At 47.4% G+C, this 21,477-nt stretch overlaps 1 protein-coding gene across 9 annotated transcripts in view; it reads right to left on the reverse strand.

The window, feature by feature from the left end:
- The window catches only part of SIPA1L3 (signal induced proliferation associated 1 like 3), a 237,806-nt gene that overhangs the window by 68,729 nt on the left and 147,600 nt on the right, over positions 1–21,477 (reverse strand). The window contains exon 3 of one of the 9 annotated variants that reach the window (XM_081119349.1): positions 2,373–2,540. The exons of the other annotated variants lie outside the window; for them this stretch is intronic. The gene's annotated coding sequence lies outside the window, so the exon portion shown is untranslated. The remainder of the gene's footprint in view (positions 1–2,372; positions 2,541–21,477) is intronic. 9 annotated transcript variants of the gene reach the window in all.

The raw sequence follows: 21,477 nt of genomic DNA on the forward strand, positions 1-21,477 counted from the left end.
GCCCACCAGGAACACTGTGGCCAGGAAGGCTCCTTGTGGTGGGAGGGAAGTAGGGGAGCTGGACACACACAGCTGGGCCATGCTATCCTCCTATGACCACTGATGGGGCCATTCCACCTAAGAACAAAAACGGGCATATATGGAGCCAGGAGCCCAGGCTAGAACCCTGCTCCACTGGTCTAGTTCCCTAAGCTACATGTGACACTGGCCTCACAGCTGGCCTACTCAACCCAGGCAGCATCCCCAGGCAGGGGGCCCTTCATTTCTCCCTACAGCAGGAAACACTGAGGCTCAGAATGGCAAGCTCCCTGTTCAATATCACCCAGGGACAGAAAAGGCAGAGGTGGGGCTCAAACCCAGTGGGGTGACTTTAATGTCATCATAACCACTGCCATCTCTAAAAAGCAGGGCTAGAGCTGTGAACACAGTGGATGCTCAATAAACACCTTTCCTCCACCGCTGAGTGATTTTTAGGCAGAAATTAGGCTCATGTTCTGGAGTCAGATGGCCTGGGATCAAATCCCGACCCCAACACGTACCAGAAAGATAGCAGTGCTACCTCATCCGACTGCTGGAGGAGCCTGAGACGATCCCCATAAGGCACCATAGTAAAGGCACACACACAGTAAGCCTTCATATATCCTTATTTAAAAACAGTAACGACGACAAAGTGGCTGCGCTCAGTGCCCTCATGGGGAGCTGTGGTCAGACACCCAAATGCCTATAGCCACTGTGCATTGTTCTCTCCCCAGATCCAAAGCAGCACCACGATCAGGGTCAGTCCTCCATAAATATTTTGAGTCCTTTAAAATAAAAAGGAAAACCCAAACCAACCTGGCAACCAGTCGGCCACCTGGCCAGATACTCAACTAACCAGCCAACCAGATAACCAACTAACCAGCCAACCAACCACTCAGTTAACCAACCAACCAACCAACCAACCAACAAGCCAGACAGCCAGTTAACCAGCCAACTAGTCTGTTTCTGTGTCCATGTCCCTATCTGCCCCCATCTCTACATCTCTGTGCCGTGTTTATGTCTCTGCTCCACTGCTCTGGGTCCCTGTTCCCCCTTCTTTCCATGTCCCACTCTGTGTGTCTCTTCTCTCACAGATGTGAACACACAGATGGCCACAGCCCTGTGCATTTGTGGCCCGAGTCACAATCCTATGTTAACTCAGCACTGAGGATGTCCCAGCCTCTGCCTGGTGCCTCTGTTAACTCCCAGATTCCAAGTTCCCAACATCTGCTGGAAGGGAGAGATGCTATGGAATTGCCAAGATTACTGAAATAATAAAATAAAATGGGGGGAGGCCAATAACAAATCACCTGCTAAATAAAAGAATCGCTGGCATGCGTGGCATTGTTTAGGCCCCTAGTTTCTCGTATACCAGGCAGGAGTCACAACTGCCAGTCTCACTCCACCCTGCAGTGGAATCTTACAAGGAAATTGGCTGCTTTAATCAAAGGACAAACTCAGAAATAGTGTTTAAAAACAGTCCCCACACTCCCTATTTTATATTTCTCTATCCACGCAGGTCAGTGCGGAACGCAGGATCTGGAAGGCCGACTTCCAGCTGTAAGTGGTCACCCCAGGGAGGGGTGTGACAGTGTATGCATGCGTGTGATCCTCCTGTCTGCAACCCTGAAGCTCCCAAACTTCCCCAAGCCACATGCCTCCACTCTGGCACAACCACAGACCACCTGTGCTATTATTGACTTAAAACGGTCCTCTCCACCAAAGTCTTAATGATATCTGCACTGGAATCGTATATTTTCTAATACTCATCAAACAACATGCACAAATATGAAAATCTATAAAGCCCATCTGCGTATCAGTGAAAATGAGCTTTGGTACCAGAAATGCGACAACACCAAAAACAGGATGTGACTCTCAGACATGACTCTGAGCCAAAGAGCCAAACACAGAACAACATGTAGAGTTTATGATTCCATTTATATAAAGTTCAAAAGCAGGCAAAACAGATCCATGGTATTCAGAGTTGTTCACATGGGTGAGCAAACCCTCAAAAAGCAAGGAATGGTGACCATGGCAGTTCGAGAAACAGCGCCTCCTGGGGGTGGGGGGAGCTTCTGAGGTGCTGACAGGATCGCTCTGTTGATCTGGGGGTGACATGGGTGCTTACTTTATCATTGTTTGCTGAACTGTATTATTTTCATTTTACACACTTCTCAATGCATCTGTTACGTTTCACAACAAAGTTTTAAAGTCTTTTGCACTGTATGAATTCTTTTTAAAGACTGTACCAATGTATTATATATGCAATTTTATGAAAAAGATATACATTGAAGTCTTAGCTGTTTGATCTTTAAAGATTCTCTCTCTAAAGACCTAGAAGATTAGTTCCATACCTCTGTGTGTGGTGTGTAAACACAACCCCCCTCCAAGTCACTCTTGCTCCCCTGGCTCAAAATTCACTTTTTCTTCTATAAGAGGTATCCACTTCCCAGAAGGGCAGGGCCACTTCACCTGTTTGCACACAAACATCTTGGGCAGGCTGGAGGAATGTGCACTTCCTCCTGGCGGGAGGGAGGAGGGGAGAGCAGGGTTACACACAACAGCAACTCACGACATGACAGCTGGGGACAGAGAAGGGACCTGCACACACCTGAGAGGTCAGGGGGGCTTCAGGGCACAGCAGCTGTGGTGCCAGGCATCCTGGCAATGCCTCTGCAGTGACACCACAGAGGCCCCAGTCTTGACCCTCAACTAGGTGCAAAGCCTCTTTTTGGGCCCATGGACTGGCTGGGACTGGCTGACAGATGGCGAAGGCCTGCAGCTCTGTTTGCACAAGACCATAATCAAACATCCAGCCCCACGACTGTACACAGGATGAGCACCTAGGCCAAGGCCAAGACCAAGGCTGAGGAAGACAGGCTGGAAGGGGGCACTGGGTCCTTGGGAGACTAGGGCAATGGCTCTGAGGGGGCCTAGGACACTAGGAAATCAGCCACTCACTGCCAGAACAATAAAGTTTTTTGTTTTTTAAAAATGTTCACAGTTGGTGGAAGCTTTCTAGAAGAAATCTGGCAATAGCGTTTTAAAATGTTCTTACCCTCTGTACCAGTGATGCTACTTCTGGGAATTGATCCCAAATAAATCATAGGGATGAAGAAAAAAAATTCATGGCATTGGTTATAAAGCAAAAAAATAGAGCCAACCTCAATGTCCAGCAATAGGATAACAGCTAAATAAATTACTGCCCGTCCTTACGATGTTAAACATTTATACACATGCAGATGCAGTCACAGGAAAGACTGGAAAAATTACTCAACCAAAAAGCCTGCTCTCCTAAGTTCCCTTGCAGCTATGGCTAACTATATGTCGCATTCGGCCAACGAAAGGTTAAGTGAAACGCTGCTGGGTGTGTGTGCAAAGGGGCCTTTGGAGGGGCCTCCTGGTAAAGCTACACTTTCCAATAAGATGGGGCCTCAGCCCCTCCCACCCTTGTCCTTGGAGGTGTGGCAGCCGTCTTGTGATCCTGAGGCGGAAAACCACATGGTGAGGAGGGCAGGGCAAGGAGTCAGAAGGAGCCCACTCCCCCAGCCAGTGGCCCTGCCCCAGTCCACCCACACACCCTTTCCTTCCTATGGGCAAAAGAAAAACTGTTGCCTTATGTAAGCCACTGCTTACTGGTTTTCTGTTACTAGTAGCAGAGTACAATCTTAACTAGTAAGAGGTCCTTCCCATATTTTCATTTAAAAGATAAGGAAACTGAAGCTCTGAGAGGGACGATCACTAGCCTGAAGTCACACAGAGCAAGGTAGAGATAAGGCTGGAATGTGAGCCTGTGTTCCTAAGTACTTCACAGCAGCACCTTGAACCTTATTAAGAGGACTGGCTTTGGAGAAACCTTGGCTTCAATTCACTTCTCCACGGAGTAGCTTGCTTGTCCACCCCCCCACCCCAGCAGCAGCGTGAGCTCCCAGAATGTGAACTCTTCACTGCCCACTCTCCACTATCTAGAACAGCGCCAGGCTGGTGGCAGGTGTCCAACACATCCCGCTGAAGGAGTAACGACAATGCCTGGGAAGGTCAAGTGACTCTTCTGGAAAAGGGGACTACCACCACTGGCTTTACAGGAGGCAGCGACGGTTTGATGAGGAAGGTACATAAAGCACCAGGGCATGGTGTCCAGTAAGTGCCCAACAAGGATCCATTATGACCCCCACAGTGGCTATGGATCTCCTCTTCCCAGTCAAGCAGAGCCACTCTGCCTGCTGGCAGAGAGTGTCCTCAGGAGGGCTTTCTTTAGGTTGGGCACAACCGAGTCCTCTGACAGAGAACAGAAGGGAGTGTCTGCTTTGAGCATGGGATAGGGAAGCTTGGGGAGGATTCCTTCAGCAAAAGAAGACTTCACAACCATGAGCACACGGCCCTGCGCCTCCCAAGGAAGGCCTGTCCCAGGCAGCAGTGACTGGCAGCTGGCAGGCAATGCTCAAAGAGCTGACTCAGGTTTTGCTGGTGACCAAGGGACCAAAGTTCCAGGATGGTGTTTATCACGCATGAAACAACACAGCCCTGACCAGGCCATTTAGACCTTCTGGCTTTCTGGTCTATAAAATGGGATGAACTTTTACTGATTGATCGATTGCCTGTCCTCCTCGTGCCCTGCCCTGCATCACAGGAAACTGTATTTCCCAGGATTCCTGGTTAAGTTCAATCAATGGGCACAGTGGCAGAGGCCTGAAAGGTGGAGCTGGTGAGATGCCAGGGTGGTCCTCCCTCTCTTCCTCCACCTTGAACAGCATCTCAGGTAGGGTAGGGGGTGCTTCTCTGCCCCTCCCCCCACAATGCCCTAGGCACTGGTCATACCACCCTCCCACCTCTGTGTCCCTTCACTCCGGTTGCTGTGTCAGGACTGCCTCCCTGCTCCTGTTTGGTTTCTGTGTGTTCCCCTCACTCATTTAAATGAATTCTCTGTGCTAAATTCCCTCTGCATGAAATATCTAGAGTGGACTCTGTTTCCCTCACAGATATATCTGCCTTGCCTGCATTTTCGGGGCACCTAAAAGTGAAGGGAACCCTGATCGGGTAGCTCAGTTGGTTAGAGTGTCATCCCGCTACACCAATGTTGGGGGTTTGATCCCCAGTCAGGGCACATACAAGAATCGACCACTGAATGCATGAATCAGTGGACCAGCAAATCGATGCTTCGCTCTCTCTCTGTCCCCCTTCCTGTCTGTCTAAAAATGAAGGGAGAAGATGCACTTGGGAAGTGAAAAGCACACACAAACCAAGCAGTGCTCCATGGATGCGTCGTATCTTCCATAATGTACAGGCACGTTGTAGGCGTGGAGTTTAAAACCCCCCAAACGAAATGATGTCATGTTTGAGATTTGCTTCGAAATAATCCAAAGGCAGGGGGGTGGATGAAGCAAGCTTGGCCGTGTGCTAAAATCCGTGGGATCTGAGGACAGGTGTGTGCCTGCGGGCTCTGTATGCGCTTCTTTCTACTTCTGTAAATGTTTGAAGTTTTCCATTATTAAAACAGAACTAATGGGTAAGAGAAAACAGGTCCCTATTCTTTTGGTGGGGATACAAACCCACAGAACCTTCTTTGAAGGCAATTTGTCAGTTAATTAAATTAAAGCCATGCATGTTTGTGGACCCAGTGATTACAAAACAAAGAGAAGTGCTGGCCCAAGAATCCAAAGCTGCCTGGACAAGGCTCCCCCACTGCTTGAGACAGGAGAGAATGAAGATAACCGAAAGTCCCTCATTAAAGAACCAACTAAATGCATTTTGATACATCCTTATAATACAACCTCAGGTAGCATTACAAAGAATGAGAGCACATCTAACATGCTGACAGAGTAAAATGCCCAAGAGACACTCATAAGTGACAAAACAAAGGTGTGGAGAAACAGTATTATCGTATCACATTAAAATATATATATATGTGATATCCAGAGGAAAAAGTCTTGTAAATAGTAATAATGATAATATCTGAAAATATGAATATAGTACTTACTATGTGCCAGCACTTTACATGCTATAGATATGTTCAGAAAACCCTATAAGGTTACTGTATCCATTTTACAGATGAGGAAACTGAGGGTCAGAAATGTCAAACTCATGTGTTGAAGTTCCAACCCCCAATACCTCAAAATGAATGTAACTACCGGTACTTGGCGATAAGGCCTTTAAAGAAGTAATTAAATTAAAAAGAGACCATTAGGGTGCACACTAATCCGATCTGGCTAGTGTCCTTGACACAGAGAGACACGTGTGGCATGTGAGAGGCAGTAATAGGGCGGTACCTGCAAGGCAGGGAGAGAGACCTCAGGAGAAACCAACCCTGCCAGCACCTTGACCTTGGACTTCCAGCTTCTGTAAGTGGAAAAAATGAATTCTGTTTTTTAAAACACCGAGCCTGTGGTTCTGTTATGTATGGCAGCAATACAAACTAATACACTAGAACCAAGGATTTAAGCAGAGGACGCCTGGCTCCAGAGTCTGTACCCTTAATATGGCCACCACAGCAAACTGTTTACTGTGGTTATTTTACTTCTGGAAAGCGAGACTGGGGGTGGGTGCAGAGAAAGGAGAAAGATTTTCATATTTGTATATACTTTTGTAATTAAATTTAAAAAATTCACACATCTAATTTTTAAAAATTAAAAAAACCACACACAGGGAAATGAACATATTTCTCCCAAATGTGGGAGATTTGTCTTTTGACAGGTTTCACTATCTTGTCTATTGCAGTTCCTGCGGGACCACCCAAATTACCCAGAGATGTCATCACAGCCTGACATTCTGATGTGAATGAAAAGAGGGTAGAATATTTGAATTTTTAGAAACTTTAAAATGCTCAGTAACAATGCTGATGGTAATAATAATAGCTGACATATGTATATTTAAATATGTGTTTATTAATTTCAGAGAGAGGAAGGGGGAGAGATCAATGATGAGAGAGAACCACTGATCGGCTGCCTCCTGCACAACCCTTACTGGGGATTGAGCTTCCAACCCGGGCATGTGCCCCAACTGGAAATCGAGCTGTGACCTCCAGGTTCATGCGTCAATGCTCAACCACTAAGCCACACTGGACGTGCAGAGCTGATAATTTCATATCACATATATGCATGATACTGTCCTAAATGCTTTATATATTATGTCATTAAATCCTCAAAATATCTTAGGATACAGACACTATCATCATTCCCATTTTCTATTTGAGGAAGCTCTGAGGCTCAGAGAGGTTTAGTAACCTGCTGGGTTAGACGGCAGGGTCAGGATTCAAACCCAGACCATCCAGCTCCAGCTGCCCCTCATAACCTACCTCATGAGCCCTCTTGACTTCATGGCTGAATGAGCCACTCATGGAAAGGTAAGTCTGAATCAGGGTAGCAGGTGCAGAAAGAGGCATGAAGAGGCGCTCAGTCAGACCAGTAATCAGAGCATTGAAACCCCAGACCCCACTTCATTAACGTGACACAAATTAGGAAGCAGGATAACAGCAGCAAGTGGTGACGAGCCAATGGGAAAGCGGGACCCTTGTGCACTTGGGAGAGAGCGTGGGCCAGAGCAGCCTCTTGGAGAGCAGCCTGGCCATCCATCCCCAGGCAGAAGGACAGGGAATGCCTGTCTCCTGCCACAATGTAACCCCTGCTTCAGGACACAGCTATGTGGGTGCTCACTGAAGTGCTGTCTGGGTGGTGTGAAGCTGAGGGTGACTTGGATGCCCAACATCAGGGGACCAGAAACACGAGGAGTGATGGATGCACATCACACACGACTATTCAGAGGACACATGCAACACACTGGAGCACATGAGCAACGTGGCCCATCTGAAAAACATGCTGTTTGGTGAAACCCAGAAAAAAAAAAATAAGATATGGAGCCCAAAACCATTCCTGGAAACAGACACTTTACTCAAACCTCAATATATATTTTGCAAGGCTACGTACATAGCTACAGACACACCACAGATACCTCACAGTGGGGGAGGGACTGGAAGGAGGAAAAAAATATAGAGGATATGCAATGTGTACGGCGGATAAAGAAGGAAAAACAAAAACCTATCCAGTGACAAGGCAGGTGACACACACAGTTTCTACCAACGGACAGTCAGTGGGAGCCAGACTCTACTTGTTCTGATTTGTGGGGTTATGTGAGGGTAGGAGAAGAGGCAGAAAATGGACATGTGGTAGGCAGTTAGACCCGAGCAGAGCTAGGATGATGGGCCAGGTTCAGAAGGTCACCAGGGTAGAAAGCCCTGGGTACCTAGCAAAGGACAATTGTAGGTGGGACCTCACACCCAGGGTGATCTTCCCTCCCCTAGCATATCTGTGGTCATGGGGTTTGGACCACCTGACCTTTCCTCCCTAGAGAAAACATCTAGGCCTCAGTTGTATTTCAGCTCCAGGCCCAGAAAAGCAGCAAAACCAGATAAATGAACCCATGGCTGACATCAGGACCAGCTGCATTGGATGACCCCACGCCCAAGTGCCAACCAATTAATCAGTGGAGACCTAGACTCAGAAAGGACACACCTGGAAAGCTGCTGAATATTCTATTGAGATCTTACCCTGGGACCTCCCCTAAAATCTCCATCCTTAAAACCCATACAACAAATGACCCAGGGAGCTCTCCCTCCTGGAGCATGCCTGCACCTTTCCCTTCCCCTTCCCCCTCCCGCTCCCCCCAGGCAAGTCACCTTTACCTTCCTCACTTCTAAGCTCCAAGGGTTTAGAAGAATCTCTGTAACTCCTTAATCTCTGTAACTTGTTTCCTAAGCCCGTTTCTTCTACAAATTTTTTCTTCGATCTCTGTGATTTTCCAAGTAAATGTTCTTATAGTTTGAGTCTTGGCTCTGAATTCTTTCCTAGCCAGAACTCAAGTACCGCGGTCGCTGAACCCAGGTCCATTCTGACCCCACTGGTCTAACTCCAGGTGCCATTCCTGCCATAAATCACCACACTTCTTTGTTCTAAAGTAGCACATGTGTTGTGCCTGACACAATCTGTTGCTACCTTAGTGAGCCTTGGTTAGGAACTGAGTTTGGAGGTCTTTCCTGGCTGTGGCAGGCATTTGGTTGTCTCCTCAATACCCACTTCCCTCTTCCCCTGGGAGGTAGACTCCAAAAGGTCAAAGGCAATCAGGGTGTGGCACTCTTCTGGGGATCTTATTGGCCTGGTAAGGGAGGCACATGACCTAAACTGGATCAATCATAGACTAAAGGGAAGTATTTATAACCATAAGGGATGGGGCAGTCTTTTTCTCTCCTGATGTCTGTAGACTTGAACGCAAGTGGCCCTGATTGTCATTGGCAGCCATCTTGGGACCAAGAGGCATATACAGGGTGGGGCAAACGTCCGCTTACAGTTGTTGTTTGTATAGAAAATAATACAATAAATAATACAAGAATAAACTCTGTTTTGAGTACTCACAACTGTAAACCTGAGTCCTGGATGACAGACATCTGAGCTGCTGATTCTACCCCATCTGATGCCCACTCACTTCTACAATCCAGAACATATTAAATGCCTTTACCATTTGGCTGGATGATGTCAGCGTTTTGTTACTTACAACTAAAAGAATCCTAACTGAGACCAACAACCTAGGCAGCCATTTTTCGATTGTTAAACAAGGGGAAAATCTCTGCAGGAGGGAAATGGGGCATCAGAGACACAAACAGGAAGGGCGATGAATCCCAACGTATGGAGAATGTTTACAGGTCTCAAGCTGCATGTCCGGACGGTACCACATGTGTGAGCCACAGAAACAGTCAGTTGCACTGTCCTTTGCACACAAAGCCTCAAGAAACCTTCTGCAGTGGGTTACTTAAGTTTCCCTCATTCATCACAAGGGCCAAGCTGCAGGCAGTTTCCTATGTTCTACTTCTTCTGACAATGGCAGGGGGTTAATCCCCAGCTGGCTGGAGCCGAGGATGAGATAAGACAAGAAAGCCCAGCCTGGCCCTCCTGCGGCCGCTCTGTTCCTGAATCAAAGGTTGGCTTCTGGATCTGGGATACCCTAAGATCTGACTACAGCTGGGCTGTCTGAAATGGCACACAAGGGTGTTAGTGAGGAGGCCTCAGGGGCTGCGGTGTACCATCATCCATCAGGATCAAGGGAAAGGCTCGAGTGGGACTAAGGCGAGGTCACGGGGACCCGCCTGGAGTTGCCTCATCTATAGAATATGAACAGAAGGGTCCATCTCACAACACTGTTGTGAGACAAAAATAAACTAACACATGTAAAGTGCTTAGCACGAAGCCTAGTACAGAGTGAACTATTTCATTATCATTATGACTTGATGGTATCTATTTTTAATGATTGAAGTATAATTATGTACAGTAAGATGTACCCATTTTGAGTGTATAGTGTGATGAATTTTGACACGTCTACACTTGAGTAACCTACACCCCAAATAAGACATCACAGGCTGGCCAATAATACATATCTAACTTACATGTGTAAATGTGAGTATCCACCATCACAAGCAAGACCTCAACATTCCATTGCCACAAAGATCCCTTGGGTGACCTTTCATAACCACATCTCCCTCCCTGTAACCCCCTTCCCCAACCCCTGATAACCACCAATCTGGTCTCCATTTGTATAATTTTGCCAGTTAAAAATGTTATACAAATGAAATCATCCTGTAAGTAACCACTTGGGATTGGTTTTTTTCACTCAGCATAATTTCTTTGGGTTCATCCAAATTGTTGCCCGTATCATTAAGTCGTTCCCTTTTATTGGTGAGTAGTATTTCATGCATGGATGTACCACAGTTTGTTTAACCCTTCATCTGCTGAAGGACATCTAGGCTGTTTCCCACTTTTGGCTACAATAAATAAAGCTGCCATGAACAACTGTGTATAGGTTTTTGTGTGATCATAAGTCTTACTCGCCTGGGATAAATGCCCATGAGTGCCATGGCTGGGTCACATGACAGTTGCATACTTAGTTTTTAAGCAACTGCCAATCTGTTTTCCAGAGTGGCTGTTCCATTTGACAGTCCCACCAGCAAAGTATGAGACGCAGTTTCTCCACATTCTTATTACTGGCAACTTCAGCTCATTCATTCAACAGATATGTACCAAGCAACTCCTGTGTGCCAGGTACTGTTCTAGATGCTGGGTTTATAGCAATAAACAAGACACAGTTCGTGTTTTCAAACAGGAGCTGCATGCTCAAGGGTGTAGATAGGCAATACACAAGTCAACAAATTGCTTATGGTAAGTGCTAAGAAGAAAATAGGGAGATGTGATAAGGAGCGTGTGCATCTCAAAAGGGCGCACAGGCAGGAGGTATAGCACAGTGATTATGAAGCCAGATGGCATGGGTTCAAATCCTGGCTCCACCACTTCGAAGCTGTGCAGCTCAGACAAGTGACCTGAACTTACCTGTGCCTCAGTTTCCTCATCTGTAAAACTGGATAGTACTGACCTCATAGGGGTGTTGGGAGGATTAAGAGTCAACACCCATAACACACTTAGCAGCAAGGACCAGGCCTGGATGGAAAGCCATCTGTTTAAGAGTCTCTGTAAGAACCTCTTGACCACCCAGGTGGCATTGCTAAGACGACACAGTTACAAGCTTGGTGGGTTTCTGGAGACACAATGCACCCACCCAAGTGCTCAGAAGGGAGGACACCACTCCCCATGGGGCCAGGACCCACTCTGCTCTGGGACTGGGCTGCCGTAGGCACAGCAGAGGAACAGACAGTGAGGCCCTCCACTTACCCAGCAACCGTGGGGGCCACTGCAGCAGAGATGTCAGGATGCAGGATCAGAGGAGTTTCGCAGGGCACCTGGGCCTCTTCCCACCTCGGGAATCTGACCCCATTCCCAGGCTGGAACGGGGCTGGCAGGCTCATCTGTGTTCTCCCTGAGGGGCTGGGGCACAGGGCCTCCCCAAACTCTTGGCCCATAAAATAGCCATTTCCTATGCAATGCTAAGACAGAGGTAATCTGGAAACTCCCATCCCCACCCTGTCCCACCTCTTTCCAGGGCCTGGCTAAGAAGAGGGAACCAAGAGAAGCATATTGGTTGCCATCTTACCAAAAAAAAAAAAAAAAAAAAAGGGAACTGGGGGTGGGGGCTGCTGTTGGCAGCTCCAGCCCTGGGAGGAAATGAGGCTGTCTTTGCAGGAAGTGGGCTGGGGTCCCTTCTCTGAGAGGAAGAAATCATGAGTCAGCAAGGCCTCGAATCTTTCCAAGGAAGAGGCAGGGCTGCGGTGACCTGTTTTGTGGGTCACTGGGATTGATCAGCAATCTGCTTCTTTCCTAGGAACTGAGTCTGGAACCAGGGCACCTTCTACCTTATATAGAGCTCCCTCCAACCCTGCAGAGTGAGTGGCCAGATGACAGCACAGCATACAAGGTGCCGCAGGGCAGGCTGGAGTCTCTGACCCTGACCCTGGCTTGTAGCAGTCAGTACAAACTGTCCAGGGGGAGGAAGGGAGTCAGGACACCAAGTCTTGAAAGTTCACGGAGAAGTTAAAAAAAAACACAAACCACCCACTGCTCTCCTTCAAACCCTTCTGTGGTGCCCAGAGGCAACGGAAGAGCCTTTGGGCAGGCTCTTCTCCTGCCCAAACACCCTGGCCCCACCCTGCCCCTATTTATCCTTGAGGTCACTTCTTGGAACCTCCCAAACCCACCCCAGCCTTTAGTAAGACCCCTACCTCCAGCCCTGTTATTCTCTCTCAAGGCACTCTGGATTTACTCTTGAGAGTTAAATTATATGGTTATTTATGTGATTATTTGATATCTATCTCCCCCACTAGATGGTAAGTGCCATGAAATCAGAATAATGGTAATGATGATATTACTTTTAACAACAGCTCACATTTATTAAACACCTACAGGGTTTTACAGCATTATCTCACTGACTTCTGGCCACAGCTCTATGAGGTCAATGCTGTCATTATCCCATTTCACAGATGGGGAAGCCATGTGAACCCTGCCACAGGCACTTGGTAAATGGTTAGTTTAGGGGATATCCATATTTTGGGTTACATTCCAATTATTCCTTCCCCCTAATACCCATGAGTGTGTGTGGGGGAGCCCACTGGGGACAGAACCCCAGGTCCATAGAAAACATTTTTACCACTTTGGAGTGATAGATTCTGATCCCAAGGGCCCCTTCCCGTTCTAATCCCTCCCCGAACAAGAAGACATTAACTTAATACATCTTTATTGCGTTCCTGTGTGTCAGGCAAGGCCTGAGCACTAGCGACACAGCAACAAACAAAGCAGGTGGGGCTCATACCGTCACACACCTTGTCGCACAGCTCACGTCTGCTGGGTACATGGACACAAAGTCCTGTCTCTCTTCAGGAAAAAGATCAGTAGTTGTTAGGAGAGGAGAGGGAGGGAGGGGGGACAACATGGGACACAGGGGAGCCCTAGGGCCATGAAACTACTCTGTACGACGCGGTAAGGGAGGATGCATGTCATACATTTGCCAAAACCATACCCATGGAGAACACAGAGTGAACCCTAATGGAAACTACGAACTTCAGTTAATGATGTATCCATATTGGTTCATCAGTCGTAACAAATGTACCATATTAATACTAGATGGAAGCAATAGTGACACTGTGTGGTGGAGACAGAGGAAGTTTGGGAACTTGGTACTTTACAATTTTCTGTAAACCCAAAACTGCTATTAAAAAAAAAAGCAAAAAAAGCCCCGTCTCTCTTGAACCTCTCCCATGAGCCATTTGTCCCTCATCTCTGGGCCCTCATCTCCTCCTTCCTCAGTTGGCCTCAGGGCTCCAGCTCTCCTGGTCTCTCCCTCCTCCTGGCACCCCCGAGGGCCTCCTTTGCCCATTCCTGACCATCGCTCTGGGCAGCTTTTCTCCTCTCTATCCACACCCTCCCTGGGGGACCTCATCTGGTCCCTGGCGCTGATACCATCATCTCCTGGGGACTCTTACATTTCCTTCTCCAGCCTGGACCTCTCCCCCTCAACTCCAGACCTGAAGGAAGAGCTGGCGCAGCTGTAGTCCTGACTTCGCAGCACTGTCACCTCCTTGCAGACCTCTCTGGTGCTCACTCAATGCCTTCGCCACTCACCTGGTGTTCAGGCCAAGCCCTTGGTGCTTTCCTCCACCCCGTCCTGCTGACACCCAGTCCATTCACACTGACTGTCAACTCCACCTTCAAAATATGATTAAGATCCACGCCCCCTCCCTTATCTCTGCCTGGACCAGCAGGAGCTTCCTCCGGTTTCCGGGCTCCCACCCCGCTCCCACACGAAGCCGGAGGGCCTATCAACGTGAGTCAGATCACGGCCCTTCTCTGCTCAGAGCCCTCGCACTGTGCCTCTGAGGAAGCCTCAGTCCTTACAAGGCCTCACATGTCATTCTCTGGCCTCATCTCCTCACATGTTGTCTTTTATTTTAGCCTCTGAGGTGGGTGTATAATGGTATCTCATGGTGGTTACCATTTGAATTCCCATGGTGATGATTAAGGACGGTGAGGTACTTTAATAATAATAATAATATTTGCACAGCATTTATTATGTGCCACTCACTATGCTGAATACTTTATATACACGGCTCCATGATCCCTTTCCTACCTCTCAGCCAGATGTGTCTCAGAGTTCTGGATAATTGGGATTTTAGAAAGGCAATACAGAGCCTGTACCCTGGGGCAGGGTCTGGGGAAGCATCTGTCACATGGATATTTCTGCAGTGAAGATAATCTGTCTGAATCATGCTCCACCTAGGATTGTGGCTCTATATTAAATCCCTGAATCCCCACAACCACTCTATTTTATAGATGGGGAAACTGAGGCACAGGAAGGCTATGTGCCTTGGCCACACTCAGGAGAGGTAGAATGGGCTGGGATTTCAACACAGGTCATTTTTACTACTGTACTGTCCTCCATACTGGTTCTTAGGGTAGCTGACAGGAAATTAATCAACGCTGAATGGATGAATGAATAAAAGTAAGCTGGGAAAGTCTGAGAACCCATTCTCTTCAACTAGTTACTGCTCCTGGCAGGAAGGGCAAACACCACTGAGCCAACTACATGTGCTTAATCTAATTTACTTATTTTGACTACAAGATCTAACCAAATATAAAGCAAGATTTCCACCCCAATATGATCCTCAGAATAACAATTGTCTTTCAGAGTTTTCATATTATTATTTTGAACAAAGTAAGTTTAGGAAAAACATTAGCTTCTAAGGACTTAAATGACGCTAGTTTTGGCAACAACGAAAAAGGAGGCATATGTTATAACAGACTCAGGACCCACTCCTGAGAGACTGACATCACAGTTCCAAGTGTTATAAGTCACTTAAACAGGCTCTTTAAAGATTCCCTCAGAAAGCGAGATAGGGACAATAACTGTCACCAAAATTCATTTAATTTAAACAAAATACTTGATGTAAAAGTCTTACTGGATATAGAGGGACATTTAAACTAGAATTTTGAAAATGGAAAAAAGAGTGCATAAGACCATACTAGAAATGGTCTTGAAGCAGTGTCACTGTGTAGGGTGACACGGAACTTTCCTGAATTGTCATTCATTCCTCATACTGGAATGATTAGTCTGACTGACTCAAAAGCATACTTACGTATGTTCACATTTATCCACTTACCCATCTCAGTAACTGTCTTTAAAAAAACATCGTTTTTTACTGTAACATGGTAAGTTAGCGGTTACACTTTAGAGATCGCCACTGCACACCTAAGAGGAGAATAAACCTAAATATTTCAAATGGGCCCCCTCAATTCAGTTTTTTTTAATCTTCCCTTTGAAAAGATGGGAAATCACCTTGTTTTGGAACACATATGGTATTTTTTTAAGTACAACTATTTAAAAAAGTCTGGAAGGTACACATCAGCTTGCAAAAGTGGTTATCTTGGAAGATTCTGGGTTCTTTGATTTTTTTTTTAAATAACAGGCAAGTATGAGTTGGATAAGCAGACATGCAAGTAAACAATAGAGCTTTATAACATGAACTTGCCCAAGGACACGATCAAGTAGTTGTCCTCACTCTCAGCTGCGCCCTGGAAACATCTGGGGAGCTTTCGAAAAGCGGTGCACACCTGGTCCTATCCTTGGTGAGCCTAATGAATTGGGCTGGGGCAGGGCACAGGCCTGGGAGTTTCTTAAAGCTCCCATGTGATTCTAATGTGCAGCAATGAGAATAGTTACCAAAGCAACATTTTTCAAATTTTTCTACAGAACATGTTAGTAAGTGTGTTTTAGAAAATAAAAAGGTTCCACAGTCAAAGTAGCAGGTTTCTTTCCTGCAAGATTTCTCAGAGCCTGTAAAATGCAAATGTGCTCCCTAACTTTTACAAGCAGGAGACATAGTACATGGTGGACATCCGCGTGCGCTGAGTGTTCCCCCTTTCGAGCAGCCATGCTGTCAGCAAGCCCTGTCCAGTCTACCTTCTAACCAGCCCTTCCCCAGCCCCCACTCTCCCCGGCCTGGTCCTGTCCTCCACTGCCTCCCATTAGGACTGTGGCAGCTGCCTCCTCCCTGCTCTCCCACTGGCCCTACAATGCACTGCCCACAAAGGTGGGCTAGCAGAGATCCTTGGGAGCACACCAAGTCTGAAAAACTTCTGTTTCTACCTGAGACTTCCTGTAGTGTCCTTAACGGCCTCCTTAAGACCATGGAAAGGACCCGCCTTAAGGAGAGGCAGCATCACTGACAGCAGAGCTGTTACCAAAATAAATCTGGGTTCTCGATGCCATTGCTGAGCTGTCAAGTAACCAGCCTAGAAAGAGGGCCCAACAAACCCTTGGACTTGGAGTTGGGGAGTCCACCCATTTCTCAATGATTTAAGCCAAGACAAATGGGGTTTTCTGTTATGTGTAAGCCCAAAGCATCCAAACTATATACTTTCTGTTAAATTACCCTATTTATTGGTCATACGTTTTTCACGATGTAATATGACCTTAATTATTTGTTTTCCTTGTTCATTGTCTGTTTCCCCCTTCTAGAGTTCCAGCTCCATGAGAGCAGGGAAATTTGTCTGTCTTGTTTACTGCTATGTCCCTAGTACCTGAAACACCGCTCACCAAAGAGTAGAAACTCAGCATTCCTTGAAGGAATGACGGAGCTCATTTAATTCTTTCAACAGCTCCAAAAGGCAGGTGTTACTAATACCAAACTCCTCCCCATAGCACGCCGACCCTGCATGGTCTGCCCCAGCCACCTGCCCCATTCATGATCCTACAGCTATGCTGGCCATCTTCCAATGCCCTCACAGAGTCAAGCTCCTCCCCACATCCAGGACTCCGCTGATTCTGTTCCCTCTACCGGGAACGCTCGCCCCATTCCATAAGGCCTACTCAGCCTTTAGGCCTCCTCACAAATGGCAGTCCTCATGACAGACATCTCCTGCCCAACCCAAACATGCCAGGCGCCCCTTGGATATGCTCCCACCGCTCCTCCATAGGGGCACTTAGCACAGATGTAATTACAGAGCTGCTTCTGTAATTACGTTCTTAGATTCTGTTTCCTCCACTGAACTATGAGCTCCAGGAAGGCAAGGACGCCTTTGTATTTCCAGAGCCTTTAGAAGACCTGCCACACAGTAGGTGCTTAATAAAAACCACACCTGTCTCTTGTGGCCAGGATATTTACTGCTCCCTGAATACCCATCTGCCCCCCACATTTCCATCGCCTTGCAGTTGGGCAGGGCCACACAGCTAGTTCCAGGGGTGAGTGAAAATGAACTGTGTCACTCTCTAAGTTCTGCTGTGTGACTCTCTAGGTCCCTTGTCCTGCCATGGTGACCCTGGAGGCTGTGTGTTCCAGTCATGAGCCTGCCAGCCTGGGTCCCCGATGTACAAGGCAAAGTCTCACCCTGATCTACCTTTTCATGAGTAAGAAATTGACATTTGTTGTGTCCCAACCTCCAGGATTTCAGGGTAGATTTGTTATCACAGTAGAATCCTGTCCATCCTGGCAGTCCTGGGAATAAATGAAAGCAGCCAGAGGCAGAGGCAATTGTGATCACAGCCTGGGAGGTGAGCAGCAAGCCAGTGGCCTCTGGCTGCCAGTCCTGAACCTCAGGGAAAGGATGAGGGGCAGAGAGAACAGCTACAGATGCTTCTCGACTTATGAGGGGGGCCATGTCCCGATAAATCCAGCTAAGTTGAAAATATGGAAGGTTGAAAATGCATTTAATACACCTAACCTACAAACAGCATAGCTCAGCCTTGCCCACACATACAGTTGGGCAAAATCATCTCGCTGCCACTGCTCGGCATCACGAGAGCATCGTACACCATGTACTGCCAGCCCTGGAAAAGATACAAATTCAGAATTTCTATGATTCCTACTGAATGCGTATCACTTTCACGCCACTGTAAAGTTGAAAAATCGTAAGTCAGAGCATCGTTAAGTCTGGCTGGTCTGTACTCCCTGGGGAATCGCCACTTTCAGTTCCCGATGCAGCAGACGAAAGGACCCTGAGACTCGGCTCCCTTCAGACAGAGCCTGCCTCGGAGGTCGTCATCAAACACAGCTCCTTAGGAATCACAGCTAAGTCTCAGAGCCGGGGGATGGGAGGAGGCTGCTCAGAAGCCCTAATACCCTGGAAAACTCTATTCGCTGGACGAAGCTGAACCAGCAACGATGCATGAAGGGCCTGGACTAATTTGGGCTGACAGCCTTCTGTGGAATCAACCACTGGGGCTCTGCCCTCCAGCGCCATCCCAGGGAATAAATCATACTGTCAGATCTAATTTGGGACTCAACTGATGGGCTGAGCAGAGCAACCATGCGTTCTGGCCACAGAGGTCAAGGGCAGCCCATGCGCTGGAGGCCAGTGCTGAGAGGCCTGGAAACTAGACTAGATGGAAAGGGGACTGGGAGGAAAACAGCTGTGGGTTTCCAAACAGAGCAAAGAAACTCCCGTTTTCTCCCACGAAATTTCTGGCCCAGGCCTCAACTGTACAAGGCCTGTTCCCAGGGCAGTTCTGCCATATCCAGGCACCATGCAAACTTGGGCCTGGACATAAGGTACATACTCATAAGTGGCGAGTGAACCATCACAACAGCAGCCACTACAGTTTATTATCTTATGGGCTGGTGACTAAGCTGCCTAACCTCTGACATGAGGTAGGGGCTAATGAATGTAAACCACGGTTATTACCACCATCTCATCTATTATGTGACTACTCTGTGCCAGGCACTGTTCTAAGTACTTGAGACTCATAATCACCTTTTAATTCTCAAGACAACCTTAGGAGAAACAAAAACTCTTAGGGTATCATCCTTCCAGGAGGGTATCCCTGTAGCCCTAGTGCCCACCACAGGACCAGAAAATGGGATATGCCCAGTCAATGTTTGCTGAAAAGATAGATGGATGGAAACCCAAGTCCAAACGCTTTATTTTACAGAGAAAGGAAAGACTGCTCCTTGATGCATCTCCATTCTTTCTCTAAGGCTCAAAGATGATTCTAGGGACCCTTCCAGGCCCCCAAGCAGGGCTGGGCATCCCCTCTCGGCTCCCACTGTCCCCTAGCTTTTCCATACAGCCCTGACCACTCTGGGCTGTCACTGGGGGCCTGCCCCCCCAACACTGGATGAAGAGCCCAATGAGTGTAGGACCCACCCAGGCACAAAGCTGTCTCACCCACACCTCACACCTCAGCAATACAGGGACAGGCACAGAGGAGGTGCATGTTAAATATGTGCTGAGTTGGCCAGCAGAATCCCAAGGCTGGGAGCCTCATCCTGGGAAGAGTAATGAAAAGCACAGGTACAATTTGTCTGGGAAAGGGAGGCCAAGAGAAGTCTTCTCAGTCATTTGCAAGCCCTGAAGGGCAGCCAGGAAGACAAGTGGATGGTGCTGCTCACCAGGACTGGACCAGAACTAATGAGAGGTAGTTACAAAGAGTGGATGCGATTCACAAGCAAAGTTTTTAATGATCAAAATTTCCTTAAAGTAAAATACGCTGCCCTCTTCCTCCCTTCCTGGAAGAATGTAAACTGAGGCCAGAGAGCTAGCCATCTGGGCATCCATGACCTCACTGGAGGCAACAAGTGTAGTGGCCAAGAGTCAGGGCTGTGAAGATGAACTGCAAAGGTTCTCATCCTGGTTCCTCTACCTGGCAAGTGGCTTCACCATTCTGCGCCTCAGTTTCCAAGTCATTCTTATGGGGCGATCACAGAGCAACTTAATAGGCTGGGTGTAAGGACGGAATGAGATCATGCACATAAAGTGCTTACAGCAGGGCTTGGCACAGTCTACACCCACCAATGTTAATTATTATTGTTTTTCTTCCCCTGGGGAGCCAGGTACTGCTGGCTGCTAACCCAGTGGACACTCTCAATTCTCTTTTTCTTTGGCTTCCTCCTCAGGAGAGGCCTACAAGCAAAATCAGATTTCCCACCCTCCTTGGAAGGCCATGCAGCCCATTTCTGACCAATGAGATGTAAGTGGAATCTTCTGTGGGGAGTCTGGGATGCTTAAGCAGCCCAGGGCTGAAAAACACACACTGCTGGAGCTGAGCCTCCCCCTCCTTGTTCTGGCTGGAGCTGCAGCAGCAATCTTGTAACCATGAGGGGAAGGCCCAGCAAATCAGGGGTGCCAGCCTGTACCTCACTCAGCCTCGCAACTAATGGCAGCCAAGTTGCCTCCAGGTTTATTGTGATGGAAGAGAAATCAGTCCTTGTTTGTTTAAGCTGCTGTGAGCTGGGCTGTCTGTTCTTGCAGCTGAAAGCATTCCTGCCTGATGCACCCACCAAGACACAAAAGGCTCGGGGCACATGTCCATGGTAATCGTTTGCCAAACTCAGTTCAGTTTCCTGGTTGAGAACCCCAGATCTAGAGGAGGAAGAGTGAAAGGCCAAGCCAGAACAGTGTTTACCAAAAAGCTCGATTGCTGTGTTCCGCCCTTCCTTTTCAGCCTCTTCTGTGTCCCATCTGTACAATTATTTACTCAATATTTTCTTTAAATCAACTTACTTTTACACTTAAATGTATATACATATGTTTTAAAAGGAATCTGCATTACCACCAAGATGCAAAACAGGAATCCTTTGCCACAAAAGTAACTCAATAAATAAGTACAATGAAAACCAACAAAATATATTCATCAACATACCACTAAAAATGATCTGATACAGCATAACTTGGGTGCGATGGACTAGCAAAAATTCCTCATTTTTGTTTTTTACTAGGGAAAAAATATCAGAAGATGTGGCAATACTTGGCATTTCCACAGGGCAACAGTGAGCTACAGGTTAAGAAGAAGCTGCTGCTCAGAGAGGGGGCATGTTTTTCTGTTTGTCATGAATCCTGAAACCCTGATCCAAAGTGAGATAATCTGTTTAGATCTTCCCAGGGGTGGCTGAAGAACTGGGTTGGGCACCTGCCTTACTCCCTCCACTCAGGGCGTCCTCAGAGAGACCTTTCGCATCACCTTGTCTAAAACCGTCCACACTCCCAGTCAGTCTTGACTCATTTACCCAGTCATGCCTTACTCATCTCTGTAGTTTCTTGTCCCCAC

The sequence above is a fragment of the Miniopterus schreibersii genome, assembly GCF_964146895.1.
Source record: "Miniopterus schreibersii genome assembly, chromosome: 18".
In the NCBI taxonomy this organism is placed as follows: Eukaryota; Metazoa; Chordata; class Mammalia; order Chiroptera; family Miniopteridae; genus Miniopterus; species Miniopterus schreibersii.